General features: G+C 44.9%; 1 non-coding gene across 1 annotated transcript; it reads right to left on the bottom strand.

Annotated features, from left to right (window-relative positions):
* Positions 1-6,046: 6,046 nt before the first annotated feature.
* TRNAS-GCU (transfer RNA serine (anticodon GCU)) lies at positions 6,047-6,128 on the bottom strand. Its single transcript has one exon. It is a non-coding gene; the product is annotated as a tRNA-Ser (tRNA).
* Between the last annotated feature and the right edge of the window lie 9,977 nt (positions 6,129-16,105).

The raw sequence follows: 16,105 nt of genomic DNA, 5'->3' as shown, positions 1-16,105 counted from the left end.
GGTTTAATCTATGGCTTGGATGGTTAGTTTGTGTTCAATTGTACTTCTGAAAGGAACTGGACTACTTGAGTTCTGTCCCTAATGTAAGATGGTAGTCTCTCAACATGTACTTTAATGGCATTATCAATGTATTGTGACAAGCCTTCGGTTGCCGAGCTACCCCACCCATAATAGGGCAAACCTCTGGCAGTATTTCGAATGGTTTGTGTGTCTTTTACAAGACGTATATTGTTGGCATCACTGGTTCGGTCACATTAGGAGTTTGTCCTCATCTGCGAGGAATCCTAGTGCATGCCATCTGTGGAACATCATTTGTAACTCTTGGATAATTATCTTGGTAGGAATGTTTGCTATTTTTATTATAGGATCACAGATTCTCTAAGTGTTTCTTGGCCATCTTCATGTAGTCCTGTGTGTCCATTAGCACACCATTCCCACCCTTGTCTACTTCCTTGTTAACTAGACGTTTGTCCTTGGCCAGATTAATCAGGGTAATTTGTTCATTCCTGCTTAGGTTTTTCCTCATTTTATTTCTTATCTTGTTTTTCTTGTCTAAGTGCTGATAGACTTCATTCATAACTGCATTGTGAAATGTGTCAATAAAATTCTCGTTTGTCAACTGCGGGGTGAATTTAGATTTGGGCTTAAGTTCTTGTAATTGCAGGTTTCTGGCACTCGCCCCGAACTCTGTGAATAGATCCTCCTCACTGATGTCACTTTCTCATTCTACAGACTTCAAGAGGCTTATGTTTTCCATATATTCCATAATTAGATTAATCAATGGTTCTTGTCTTGGTGGCGGTACATATGTCTTCACTCGTGTTGCAAAGAATTTTTTCAATTTAAGTTTTCTGACAAATTTGAAAACATCAATTTGAAAATGTATAAGATTGTTAGGTTACAACTCTTAGGCAGGTCGAGGGGTGCTAGGAGTTTGTGAACCCAGAACTCATGGACGGCCTGACTCCTTCCCTTCCCAAAAGGAACTAAGGTCCAGACAAAAAGCAGGTTCAAACTGCGGTTTATTACAGCCCAAAAACCAACAGGGATCAGTACAAGGATAAAGCTCCTGGTACATCACAAAGATCTCTGGCTCACAAGCCAGTTGTTAGGCAAATCCATGTCACACCTACATCACAACCTGGACCCTTCTCCAGCAAACCTATCGAGCAAGTGGATTGGGCGTTGAGTGGTAGTTCCCCAATAGCAGTCCCTATATTGTTTAGTTGACTGGCTCTCCCATGTCAGGTGTCAGGCCTGGTTCATCCCCGAAAACTTCTACGTCTACAATGTTGCACTATTCAGATCTGATGATTGGTCTATGACCATGCCTACCCACCCCTAGGGTCCTGAGCTGTGATTGGTTAGAGCTGCTGCCCCCAGGCCTGGAACCCAAGTTGGTGCTCAGCTCCAAGTGTACCTCTTCAAGGTAATAAGAGCAACTTTGTGTCTGCATTGTTATTGTGTGTGACCACCATGGACTATGCGAGTGCTTGTTCTCATCATGCAATGTTAATCTTCTTGCTGTATCACTTTGTTGCAAGCTATTGTCTGGCCCGTGAGACCGTTCTGCTTCCCAGCTGCTAGTTTCGGTTCATCCTCAGCTTGGCCAGTCACGTGTCCAGAGGCCGTGTTTCTGCACTCTGCTGCTCTGAATTAGTCAGAGTTTGTGGGGATTATTCGTATTGTCTTTGGCTGGGGTTACTCTACATCAGGGAAAGGAATGTTGCTTGCTTTGATGGCCTTGCTGGTGGCCCAATCCCACTCAGTTGCTTTCTCCTGTTCGTTCTGAATTTTAGCTCTGTAAGATTTTACTGAGACGGTTGTGGCCTACTGTAATTTTCGTAAGCCATGGCATGGCTTCTACTGTTTCATGATTTCGATAGTGTCCATAGGTAAGTGGTTTATGGTCCTGTCAGGCCCTCAGGTGTCCCTACAATTCCATTGGATTAGTTGAATCTAAGTATCTGCAATCTATACAGGATCTCTTTCCTCCTTGCGGTTTCACTGCTGCTGCAGCAAGCTAATGACAAAATAATAAACGCGAAGACAGCATATATGTGTCTCTGTCCTCTAACTCATAGAACTGCACGCATGTTTTCTTTGTGTATTTTGGATGCGTGATTGTGTCCCGATGTGCGGATGGCACGTGTGCTTCATGTCTAACGGTATGTCGTGGTGTCTCTAACGACTTTGAGCACATCTTCTTGGCACTTTAGTCACGGCTATCAATAGAAGTGTCTCTGGCGACATCTGGTGACTCCTCATCCACTCTAGGCAGTGTCGGTGCTGGTACTAGGCTGTCGGGTTGACAGAGTTGGTACCTTTCTGCGTATTTGTCAAGCAAGGGAGCAGTGGGGGTTGGTGCAAGCTCGTACGAATGGCCATATTGTTGTCGGTACGCCTTCTTCTTCGAGTGTTTTGCTGGTGGGGGAGCAGGGGCAGATTTTGACCTTCCCTCTTCAGTCACCCCTCTGGCCCACTTGTCGACTACATTGCGATAAAACACTTCTACTTCTATCAATCCCCATATCTTTGTTAACCCCCCAAGATGTCCATAATAGTTCACATGATCTTCGAATGACCAGTACATCTAGGTGCACCCTACTTTAGGCTTGCACCAAACCTACTTCCCTTCATACTTCATACTTCCTTGGGTTACCTGGATTGTCTACTTCTGTTCCTGCCAGAAATAGGTCACATGTTATCTTCTCTCTTAGTCTGTCACCCATTGCTCCTCCTATGTTCACATCCATCAGAATTTGCATCCCTATTGCTTCTTCAGCTGTTTTCTTGCACCTTCCAATACAAATCTTGATCCCACACACAAATACTGCTCCTAGTGCCAGTGCTCCAACTATCACCTTCAGTCTGTCTGCCAGCCATGATAGCATCCATGACCACAGATACACTGGCCAGCTCTGGTCCTTCCCTGTTCCACGTGCTTCGTCCTCCATCCTCGCATGCATCTGGGCCAATTGTGCAACTGCATCTAAGAGAGTTCTGTTATCTTCGTCATTGGAGATGCAATAAGACACATTTGATCCTCATTACCGGCACTATCCAAGGGGGTCAGAATGCTAAAAGACTCTACATGTGGACCTGACAGTGACCCCATTACCCCAACACTCACGCCGAGTGGGGTTCCACCTGCAGGCACAAGTGTTAAAAGAACTCCAATTCCTACTGGACAATGACATAATTGAAAGATCAGTGGGCCAATGCCATGTGTGTCTCCGCTTGTAGTGGTTCCAAAAGGAAATGGCCAACTGTGGCTCTGTGTGGACATGCGCATACCAAACACGGCGATACAGAGGGAAAGGCATCCTGGCCTCAATATTGAGGATATGATCATTCACTTGAATCAAGCGGTACGCTTCTCAAAACTTGACCTCAATCAAAGTTACCACCAGATGGTAATACATCCGGACTCGAGACCAATCACGACATTTCCGTCTCACAAGGGACTCACAAGGGACTCTTTCGCTATAAGCTGCGGAAGTATTCAAAGAAACAATCCGCTGACTGATCTCATCAGTAATACCAAGCTTTTAATTACAGTTTCGATATCCTGGTGTTCGTAAAACCCAAGACCAACATGATGCAATACTACAACAAGCATGTCAGATTCTGCAGTCAGCAGGACTCACCCTGACTGAGGATAAATGCGAGATCAACAAGCCCAGTCTGATGTTTTTCGGGCACATCTTCTCAGATGTGGGGATGTTGTCAGACCTGGACAAGATAGAAGCCATCATGACCCTGGATCCGCCCATCGGCGTCTCTGAGCTGAGATCATTCCTGGGCATGGCAGGATACTATGTAAGTTATCTCCCTAGTGATGCCACACTCGCCGATCCATTGAGGTCTCTAAACAAGAAGGACATACCATTTATGGGGACGACCGAGTGCGAGAGCGCGTACCAAGCCATCAAAACAGAGCTAGCAAACAGCCGCAGGTTGGCCTACTTCGACCCCACATGGGAAATGGAGATCACGGTGGACGCCAGCCCGGTAGGCTTGGGAGACATTCTAGCCAAAAATGCATCCATACATCGTCCCGAATGGCGCATTGTTGCCTACGCCAGCCGTGCCATGTCACCTACGGAGAGGGCATACTCTCAAGCTGAGAGGGAAAGCCTTGCAGCGGTATGGGCATGTGAGAATGTCCACCACTTTATCATTGCCCGCAAATTCACCCTCGTCACGGACCATCAGGCACTGCTGTCGCTATTTGGGAATCCCAAGACAAAGATGCCGCTATTCCAAGGTTACGACTTCAGGAAGTTTGCAGCATATGTGGGATTCACCGACCAGAAAAACAACCCACACTAGCCACAAGCGAACAGAATAGTAGAGCGATTTATGGCCAACATCGTGAAGACCCGCCAGAAAGCAAGGATAATCCCGATGCCATTTCGACAAGCCCTATACCAAATGCTATGAATCTACCGGACCAACCCACACAAGGCCACAGGGAAGACCGCAACTGAAATGATGATTTGATACAAGCCCCAAACAAGGCTGCTACAGTTTGAACACTACACAGAAGACCAGGATGCCAAAATCAGGGAGCGAGATGCAGAGCCAAAGAGAACGGCAAAGAGGTGGTCCAACCAATGGAAAGGAACAAGAGTCCACAATGCCAGTGAGAGAACTAGTACTGGTACGGCAGAAGCAACAGAGGAAAATAGACACCAGATATTACCCTGAACCCTTTCAAGTGGTGGAAGCAATAGGGTCCATGATCAGGGCTGCAAGATATGGGCAAACCATAACCAGGAATGTCTCCTTCTTCTGCAAGCTGCACGCAACGGAGAAAGAGGATGAGGAGTGGGAGCCAGCCGAGGAGTAAGAGGGAACAGTCAGGCGATCAGACGAATTACAGGAGAAACCAGAAAACCAGATGAGGAGGAACCTGAGAGAGGAAGGCACTTTTCCCTGCACTTGCGCGATTTGAATGACATCTGGTCTAGTAAGATCGTTGTCTGTCCTCCCTTGTTCCCCCTCCCTTGCCTCGTCGCGCCTTGAAACACTTGTGTATAGGCGCGTTATAAATGCCATATCATATCATATCATTATATCATATCAAGGAGAGACTTGCGAGTCCCCGGGGAGACCACACCAAACAGTTTGGAGGCCATCGAGACTCATCAAGCAGATATAATCAGTGAAGCGCCATGATAAGTGGGGTGGGGAGATGTTGTGAAGGGAAAAGGACACTAGCCCTAATAGAAGGGAGACACTGGGAAGGGAGGGCACGTGGGATGACGGAGGAAGGGGCGGGACAAGAAAATGAATTTTCAGTTTTGAGTTGGAGATTAATATAGGAAGGTTAATGTTACATCAGCTCCATGTTTCAATAGCACCAAAACATAGTGGGTGGGAGGTGAGCAAACAGCTCATTCTCGCAGCAGTCATTAAGTGTCTGGTTGTAGACATAGAGAGGGGAGTTAACTGCGTGTAACATTGAAGCTGCACCACAGTAGTCTTGTTAGAAAGTATTAAAAAGTTAGATGCCCCCACACAAGTAAGTTTGAGGCCCCCTTGAAGTTAGCCCCTCTCTCAACATGTGATATTCACCTCACAGCCTATCCCCACCAGCCCCTCCCCCAGCTCCCCAGAGTTTGAGCCTAGTTGCACTGATGGGAACGGCCCGGTATTCAAAACTGTGCAGAAAACTAAACAGAGTAAAAAGTTGCACCAAAAACCACTACCCGACTCTTTCATTCCTGCGTGATAGGGTAGCAAAAAGAGAAAACGCGTACAATCAGTAGCGACTGGGACTTGGTCCATTTTAAGAAGCTAGGGCATCCACATATGTCCACAAGGGCCTTGGTGTCAGAGACCGTACTTATTATGCAACTTTGGTCGGATAAGACACGAACTAGGGACTCGCGGTTTGAAGAACATTCTATGTTTAAATAAAAGAACACAATATAATTTAAAACTAGGATTCGCTGTCTTCACAATGAGAGGGGAGGTTCCTTCTTTGGGTTATTCACTGTACCTATTTTTTCAAATAAAGTAAAGAAGAAAAAGCAAACGACGAGGATGGGATTCGAACCCACACGTGCAGAGCACAATGGATTAGCAGTCCATCGCCTTAACCACTCGGCCACGTCGTCTGATGACCACAAATCTTCGAGCCAGGTAATTCTAAGTCACCAACGTATCTAGAAAACTGTGAAAACTTTCTATAATACTGAGTTAACAATGGTGATGGAAAGTGTCATTCTTGGAATACCTTCAGGATAGGATTATATTAAAATCAGATGACTGCAAGGATCTTGTGACACAACGTTTATGCAAAAAGAAAAAGTCCTTTCAGTTTTTTCTGTTTACTTAATCACCAGGCAAATACTGCAGAATGAATACTAGTATGCAGGATACCAGTTGTTAATAGGCAATAGCAAATGCAACTATATTAAAAAGGTGTATGAAACACCCAATTATTAATCTGGAGTCAAAAAACCAACTAAAGAATGCAATGCAGCATCAAATGCACTGGTTCATTCCCTGGAATTCATAATTCTTATCAATTCATTTTATTAAATCAGACTATATAACCCTATTTTACCTTCTGAGTTTTCCAAAACAAATTATATGACTCCAACCCTCTGAAATGGATAATTTATTGTACTCCTAGGTTATACTTACATCTACTGGGGAAAAGTAGTATTGTCAATTATCATCTTTTCATTGTCTTTTAGGGGAGGAATCAGTCAAAGTCCTGGCGGGATGGCACTTTTTAGACCCTGTGACACGGAAACCCAGCCAGCCCTCGCCCCCCACTTAAGGCACTTGTGATTGATTAATTGGCCTTTATTAGCTCACATCCTTTTTCAAGACGCCTGCCTAAGTAAATGCAGAAGGAATAGGCCAAATAGTTCAGTGAGTTAAATGTGTTCCCTTTCCTTATTTTCATCTTGATGTCTCACACAATTAATTATTTTGAAAAGATGTTATGTTATGTTTGTTGCAACACATACTATATCATCCACAATACCCCAGGCGAGGTGAGTTCAATTTAACCCCCATGCTCCCAGCCAGCCATCTAGAATATTTGTCAGTGCTTTTAAAAGCACGTAGTGCGAGGATGCAGCTTCCTCCTTCCCCTCCCATGCCTTCCCCGTTTCCTGGTCCTGTAATCCCGCCTCCCCGTGGCCCTGATTGGCCTTCCCACCTCCATGCAGACACAGGCCAGCAACCGGCGTGCACCGAGACACCAGTGCCATTATCCACAATACCCCAGGCGAGGTGAGTTTAATTTAAAGGATAGTTCCGGGACTTTTTTTTTATTGTCCCTACGGTTCGGCCATGTGTTTTTAAGCATAACTCGGTAGATCGTAGAAAACTTTCCTATGGACCTTACCCGACTTTTCGTCCATTAACGCACTCGAAATCAGCCGCCATTTTCTGATAATCCTATCATTTCCCCCCATCGCCCTGGCTCACCTGCTTTTGCGGCACTAAATCAAATCCCCCGCCCCTGAAACAGACTTTATCAAAACATTCATATTCCCCGCCTCTATCCGTGACGTGACTGAGCTGCGTAGGCAAACGCTCCCAGGCGTCTTCTACGCGACTCCACACAGAACCAGGAAATCAACACAGATGAGCTCACACAACACAGCGCGCCACAATTGGGAATATGAAACTGTACTTTTAAATTAAACTGCAAGATTGTAAATTTGGTAAAGTACATTTATTTGACATCAAATGTTTTGAGAATATTCAGCGATTTGCATTTTTATTTGCTCACGTTCCAAAAAGTTCGTTTTGAGGCACGCGATGTTCCTTTGCTGTACACAGGGTCTTAGATCATCTCACAATACAGCGCCACAATTCGGAATATGAAACTGTGGTTTAAAAGCAAACGGCAAGATTGTACATTTGGCAAAGTACATTTATTTGACATCAAATGTTTTGAGAATATTCAGCAATTTGCATTTTTATTTGCTCTCGATCCAAAATAGTTCGTCTTGAGGCAAGCGATGTTCGTGTGCAGTATACAGGGTGTTGGTTTACGATAAAATAAGCTCTTCGGTCGCACTGATAATCGCATGGCTGTTCCAACAACGAGGCACTAGGCCACCACAACGGTCTGTATGTTGCATCTAGCCATTAGTACCGCGTAAGGGCATACTTGTACTTGGCGATCGTCCCATAAAATGGTCAGGGTGATAACGTTGTTCACGCGGAGAAGCAACTGGCGGTTAAAAAACCCATCCGCCGGTGTCTGGTACTCGTGACACATGCAATAATGGATGATGTACCTGTTTGAAAAACATAAAAAATGAAATTAGTCTCACCATCAGATCTTTATTAAAATTATTCATTTTATATATTAGGTCGGGAAATTATTTCATAGCTAGGACAGTGCAACTGGGTATTATACGTCAAGGGGGGGCTGTAGGATACTGAGACAGTCCCCCAGTGCAGGGGTTGACAGGGAGGCAGTGCAGGTGGAGAGTGGAAGGGCCCAGGACCGGGGTCGCAGACAGTGGACCAGTTGTAGCAGGGGAGAGGGAGAGAGAAAGCAGAAGCAAAGAGGAAGGTTTTGAGGTGCTTCCGTAAAAGGAGATGGTTCTCCTCAAGATAGTGCGCGGTACAAAACAATATGCCACATAGAACGAACAAGTACAACTTAACCCGTCTTTAAAGCTACTGTATAGTAATTAAATTGCGGTATAAACTCATCTAAAGAGTTACTTACATTATATTTGCATTTTCCATTGTGTCTGTGCGTAGGGCAGCCCCGAAATACCACTCCTTCTATGCCGACGTTATTTCTTCTAATGAACGAACATTAAATGGCTTTCGTTTCTGAAATTATATTCATTATCGTTTCTTACGTTATTGCCCCACACCCCCAAAAAGAAGTCTTTCGGGATGGTCCCGGCCTGTCAAGGTCAAATAACAATAGAACCTTATACTGAGTCGTGGGCCATTCCGGCACCCGAGCAAAAAATCAAAGCAGCTGACCTTCACTTTGAACGAGCACACATTCCTAGTTAGCTACATTCAGTGTAAGGCCATCTCACAGGACTTGAAATTTACACTCCATCTTTGCATTTTGTCTGCGTGCTTTGCAGCCCCAGAGAACCATAAATACGGAGACATTCTATATTTTTTGAAAAATGATTTATATTACTGTTTGGTTTAATTTAATGCGCAAATGAACAAGGTTGGATAGACACATTGCATGTAAACTGAGCAATCACTTTTATTTACACATTACATAGATACACATATTCAATGGGCCTGCGACATGAGGAGACTCGAGAGAACAGACAATCAAATTACAATCATTTAAACTCTGATGTGTTTTTCTCCATGAGCTCTTCTTTAGGTGGACATGGAACAGAGGCAATGTTGGGTGGCAATGCAGTTGTCCCCTGCACAGGTTCGTTCACAACTCCATTTATGTGCCTATCTAGGACGTCAACAATAAGTCTCTCAATAAACTCATATTGCATATCCTCAAACACTGGTTTGATCACCCATTGTTTACTTCTTTTAGTGAAGGCCTTATTGTAGCGAAGCGTCCCTAAAGTTCCGGTCGTCCTACTTTGTTGACGGCCAACATTATGGTTATGTGCCAAGACCGCTAGAAGAGTCCGATTTATCATGCCCTCCATGCCAAAATGCAATCGTTTTTGGCCTGTACTGTAGGCACATATTGTGGAACACCTCCAAATCTCCTGTGTGGCAGAATTCCGTGAGTCCCCTCAAATCTCTTGTTATAGTTTTATCAAATACAATCTTTTCAATGGCTTTGTGAGTGGGTGATGAAGTAATCAACCAATTCTTCTTCCGTGCCTCCTCTGTGGACAAATGGCCATGTTCACAATTGTGGAAATGTTGGTTTGTGTTCCAACGGTGAACGTTGGTACAGTGTAGCATTACTGACCGCCATTTTTCCAGTAGAATTTCCAACGACCCTCCACATGTTTTTGAGCTCCACCAAAGATGGTTGCTGATTGACTTGGACCACTGTGAAATACCTTGCATATCTTTTTTTTTACCTGCAGCCGATATTTTTTTATTGATTGTTTTTGCAAGATGCCAAACGTCAAATTGGTGATTTATATTTTTGTACTCTTCTCTCATTGTCTTGGCAATTGAAACGTGTCTGTCCGTGGCTATCAGGTCGATCACCATTCCCCGCGATTGTAGTTCTTGCAATTATGCTACAAAGCCAACTTTCTCCATGGCCACTGAGGATGTACTTTGTGACACCTGCACGACCACCGAACTCACAATTTTCTTACTTTCCATGTCCTGAAAGTGGTAGGTGCAGTACTTGGCTGAAAATCCTGGGCTGTCGCACTGTCCATCACCGGCTAGCCTGAACCGTTTGCCCGCGAATGTACTATCAATAGACATTTTTTCCATTCTCCAAGCTTCGCTAATGGCTGGAAATAGATAATCAGTTTGGTATTTGTAGAACTGAGTTTTCGCAATGAAATGGATTCCCACAAACTGAAAGAAAGACTCTAACTTTTTAAAACTTGAACCACTAAAAAGTGCAGCCGCTGCACAAAGTAGATTGCCTGCTGGCAGTTGCCCCAGCATGGGTTGTGCAGACCATGAGAATGGATGATATTTTGTACAGGTGGCATGTATTTTAAGGTTAGTGCCTCGAATTGCACGAGTCACATTAATCAATGGCTCCCCACATACTTCCCCACCAACCGAATGCCCACATTTCATCCGAATAATAATATCAATCAAACAACTATCGAATACAATGAATTTGGCCTCTTTTCTTATACTGTCACTCTGCATCCCAGCTGGTTCGGCCTGTAACGTTGAGGACATGTCACTCACATGAAAGGTAGAATCTCTGATATCGTCTTCCGCTATGTTGAGTGATATTGATGGTGTTTCATTGTCGTCCACTTCATTCTCTTCCATTGCAACATCTGTTCCTTCTCCGGCGATGGGTGAATAAGACAATTTCTTCAACTTTCTCGCGGTCTTAGTTTTTGCGGGTGTGGATTCTGTGAATTGATCTCCGACTGCATCCGAACTACCAGGAGGACATTCACTATCAATGGCTGGATGTGGTATAGCTCCGTTGTCAATCACGTCATATTCTTCCCATTGGCACGATGCATCTCCAGTCTCAAGTCCCTGCCAAAAGGTTTGACAAGCAACATCTCTCGTTCGCTTCACTGTCTGTGTAGATCTAGTTCGTACACCCACTCGCAACTAGAGGACAGATTGGAAAAGGGATGTTCAGTTTAAACACAACTTACAGTATTGAACTATTAACAGTGAAAAACAACATAATATAGTGACCAGGACACTAACCTTCTTTTGCTTTCTTTTCTTTGAAACTTTCTTGCCTCGAACTTCAACATCAGGACGCTGTTGCTCCGACTCGTGTGTGCATGTCTCCACTTCCTCTTGCGCTGCAACGACTATATTTTCATGATAAGCACATCCATCACGCACTGACGCTCCATCGACTCCCTGAAACATAGAACTTTCATTAGTATGTATAATAATATCAAAAACACAAAATGTACTTGGGGACCAATACCCACGTACATCTCAATAGCAAAACACGAATGAACGCTTTGTGTAGAACATTCAAACGACAATTATTCATGCATAGTTGATCTAGTTAGATGGAACTGTCAAGATCCATACCTCGGGCTCCTCATAGACTTCCATTGATTATATTATTGAAGATGATGCTTCAGTAACTCCCTGAAACACAGTAATTGCATTAGTATGGTTTTCTATTTTGATAAAAAGAACAGAAACTTTGTGCAGGCGTCAACGGCTCATCTAAATAGACCTGCACAAATGATCAGTTGTCTAAAATAAATAATGGATATCTAAATATGATTCGATTTGCTCGATCGTTGGAAGTGTCACCACCCAGAGATCTGCATCAACTACTAGGGGTGATGTTCTTGTAGAAGAAGCTCCGTCATCTCCCTGAAACATAGTACTTGCGTTAATAAAGAAGGAAGTATAGCGGATATAATCACGTCATATGATTTCGCTTGATCGAACTGTCAGTATCCATACCTCGAAATGCATAAGAACATCAAGGGACGATGTAACTGCGGTGCACACTTCTGCAAGCTGTTGCGCCGACCCGTAACTGCATTCTCCCCCTTCTTCTTGGACTAATGCTCCATCGACTCCCTGAAACATAGGACTTTCATTAGTAATGAACACAATATTGAAAAAAGAAGACACATAGGAGGGCGTCGACAGAAGGACATATCAATGGCTAAAAACGAAAGAAACATTGTGTGTAACAATCACGCTACAAGAATGCAAGATCTGATGATCTCCATCGATGGAACTGTCCGGAAACGTACCTCGAGCATCTGATTGACATCAACGGTAGTCGTCAATACGTTGGACTCCTCAGCATCTCCCTGAAAGACAGTACTTGCATTATTTTGGATAACAATAATTATAACTGAAAAGAAAGACTAGAGGACGAGTACAAGGGTGTACCATTAGGTAAAATAATTACACGATAAATTAAAACTATTGATTTACATGCCTAAAACAAGTCAGTGGCAGAATAGCCAAGTAAGATTACCCGATAGGCGCTTGAAGTGGCTGATGACTGCAATAACGACACAGATGGAGAATCTTCCGCCTTCATATTGAGTGGATACATAAATGGGGAAATTATTGTTAGCTAATGCTACACACTACCGCAAGGCCGAGAGATAAATACGTAAACTTGACTCACCAGTGGAGGGATGTGGACGAATAGACTTGGAATAGCGGTTGAGAGCAATTTTCGCCTCGCTCGCGGTGTGTTCTTCTTTATTAGCAATGATGTGGAGTACATGTCAGAGGTAAAGTGCCTGCTGCAGATGCGGTATCGATCACCCCTCTTGTCCGCAAAGACTTCTAGGACTCTACTTTCAAGCTCAGACGGTGGATATCCGCAATATCGGACCCATTCTCTTATCTGATCTATTGTTTTAGGGAAAACATGCATTATAGTACCTTCAGATTTATTATGGGTCTTCGAAGGGCAACCGCCAATGGAACAGGCAGGCATTGTGGAAAGTTCTGAAAAGTAAAGATCAACAATTCTCTATGAATACCAATGTAAACTCAGAACATGTGACTAGTTCCTTGCATGTACTGTCTTGAACGAAAAGAAATTGGACGCAAAATGATTATGGTACATGGCCTTACCTTCACGAACAAACAGTTAGATGCAGGGATCAGAGTAGTTTCTTGTCGTAGAACAGGGAGCAGTTCACAGGTTGCAAACTGAGGAGTTTCCTCGAAGTGGTCACGGAAGTTCACAGAGACGAAGAGCAGATAACTAGCACCTTCACGGGTTGACTAGCAAAGCGCAAAGAAGTGCTCATTAGAAATATGAAGTGGGTTATAAAGAATTCGAAACAGGGGTGTGTTTGTGAATGAATGACGTGTATATGTCGTGGCATTATGCGGTTTGCAGGGGGCCGTCCAGCGTGAGGGGGGATGCTTGGCAGGAGACACGGGGTCTTGAGGTAGACATGGGAACAACAACCCATGCTCTATAGACCACTTTGAAGTGTACATGGTCTTTGGCACCTCTTGGCCTTTATCGCTGCCTGACAGCTCCACTTGCCAGCACAAGTACCCCGGTGCGAACTGCCTTTGATAGGGCGGGGGGTGGATTGGGGCGGTGGTCGTGCAGACAAGACACAGGAAGACTCGTGAATGGAGACACACTTATGTGGATTGCAGGGGGCCGTCCAGCATGAGGGGGGATGCTTGGCAGGAGACACGGGGTCTGGAGGTAGACAAGGGAACAACAACCCATGCTCTATAGACCACTTTGAAGTGTACATGGTCTTTGGCACCTCTTGGCCTTTATCGCTCCCTGACTGCTCCACTTGGCAGCGCAAGTACCCCGGTGCGAACTGCCTTTGATAGGGCGGGGGGGGTGTGTGGATTAGGGCGCGGGTCGTGCAGACAAGACTCGTTTGCCGCAGGGCCTCACCAAGGAGAGGCCATCTAACTGCATGTAAGAGGCAGGCTGAAGGATCTAGTACATGGAAGGCAGGGGGGTGAGTTTATAAATACCTCAGCCTCCCAGGAGAATATATGGGTGCTGTTCACCCTGGAGACCCTGGATGCCTAGGCAGTTAGTCAGCAGCAGGCTGGCCTGTGGTGGCAAGGCGGCACGGGCCAGAGGGGGTCATCTCTGTACCCGGTGCCCAAAAGGATGATTTATTATGATCAACCATATTGATTATTTACCTATAACCATGTTTTGTATCAATAAAATCCAACGGCCTTCCTTTTATTGCCAACGCTTGAACAAAGTGGTGTTGTAAGTATTTTTGAGGGAGGAGGCAAGGCCGGGAGGCTTGATGCCAACCCGCAAAATAAAATATGGATTGAAGGTGGGCGGCCAGCGTGAGGGAGGATGCTGGCCGGAGACATGTGGTGTGACAAGACAAGGCACAGGAGGACTATTCAATGGAGACACACTAGATTCATTTAAAAAATCAAAACAACCATTGTTAAAATATATGTTGGGTTTTATTTTAGATCTTAATTTCAATTGAACATAAATAATAAACATTACACATTGTAAAGTTCCGGTTGCAGCATATCCAGGGAAAATCCGCGGTATTGTCCACTGTCGCTGGGGAAATGTTGTCTAATGGCAAGTACCGCACAGGCAGGTATTACTCTCCGAACGCGGTGTCCGAGCCTCCCGTGAAGCCACCAAGTGAAGCAACGATAGGCCACCAGCCTGTACCACTGTGAAAATGAAAGATACAAACTGTATTAAAATGACAAAACTTTCTTATTACTGTCGATTCAGGTAAACAATGTCATTCTGCTTTGAAAAAAATTCTATCTAGAAAATGCACAATATGGAACCAATTTACATGCATTCGAATGATATGTAGATGTCATTTTATATGTGGGAGACGACCATGACATAGTAGTGGCATCACTGACATCAAAACTAGAGTATACTTACTCGTTACTCGGATTACGCGGACGAACAGTGCCGCGAAGTTCGTGCATAAGCACCATCATCATCCTCAATACGGTCCGTGAGAGGCAGGCTTCCCTGAACTCTGGCAGATCGGTGATGCATTGCGGACTTGGCTCGCCTTCCGAAATGTAGGCCAAGCACCCGGAATTTTCACGGCAGCAGCAGTTCTCCTCCTCAGTTGACATTAGCTCGCACCGATTGCACGTGCACCAGGTGGAGACGCCGTCCATGCGACATGGTCCAGGCTCTTCATCCGTTGACTGGTCCTCCCAACTGCCGTCCGAATCCCCATCGTTTTCGCGTGCTTGCCTTTCCAGTAGTTCTTCCTCGGTGTACTCGGGCTCGTACATATACGGCATTATTGTAGCCATTGTGTGGTAAAGAAAGTAAAATAATTTACAGAGATGGTACAGGTGTTCACAAGGCCTAGAAGTGGCGAAGGTAGCTGACCAGAGCACAGAAACGAGTCACAGAATACTCAAAGTAACACACAGAGAGTAATGGAATCGAAAATCTGCTGCTGTGTGTTGTGAAACGGTGTGTTTATACTTATTGAGGAAAGAGACGTCCTGCCATTTCCATGGCGACACTTCATTAGCTGAGGCGCAGCGATTGTTGACACGAAACGTGCTTTGGCGTTGGGAAATGGGCGGTACGCGTCTGCTGATGTCAGGCTCAGGGGCGGGGGATTTCATTTAGTGCCGCAAAAGCAGGTGAGCCAGGGCGATGGGGGGAAATGATAGGATTATCAGAAAATGGCGGCTGATTTCGAGTGCGTTAATGGACGAAAAGTCGGGTAAGGTCCATAGGAAAGTTTTCTACGATCTACCGAGTTATGCTTAAAAACACATGGCCGAACCGTAGGGACAATAAAAAAAAAATCCCGGAACTATCCTTTAACCCCCATGCTCCCAGCCAGCCATCTAGAATATTTGTCAGTGCTTTTAAAAGCACGTAGTGCGAGGATGCAGCTCCCTCCCTCCCTCCCATGCCTTCCCCGTTTCCTGGTCCTGTAATCCCGCCTCCCCGTGGCCCTGATTGGCCTTCCTACCTCCATGCAGACACCGGCGTGCACCGAGATACCAGCGCCATTATCCA

The sequence above is a fragment of the Ambystoma mexicanum genome, chromosome 1p (assembly GCF_040938575.1).
Source record: "Ambystoma mexicanum isolate Mex_15411 chromosome 1p, UKY_AmexF1_1, whole genome shotgun sequence".
Lineage (NCBI taxonomy): Eukaryota > Metazoa > Chordata > Amphibia > Caudata > Ambystomatidae > Ambystoma > Ambystoma mexicanum.
Note: the sequence above shows the minus strand (reverse complement) of the source record. Positions and strands in the feature narration are given on the sequence as shown.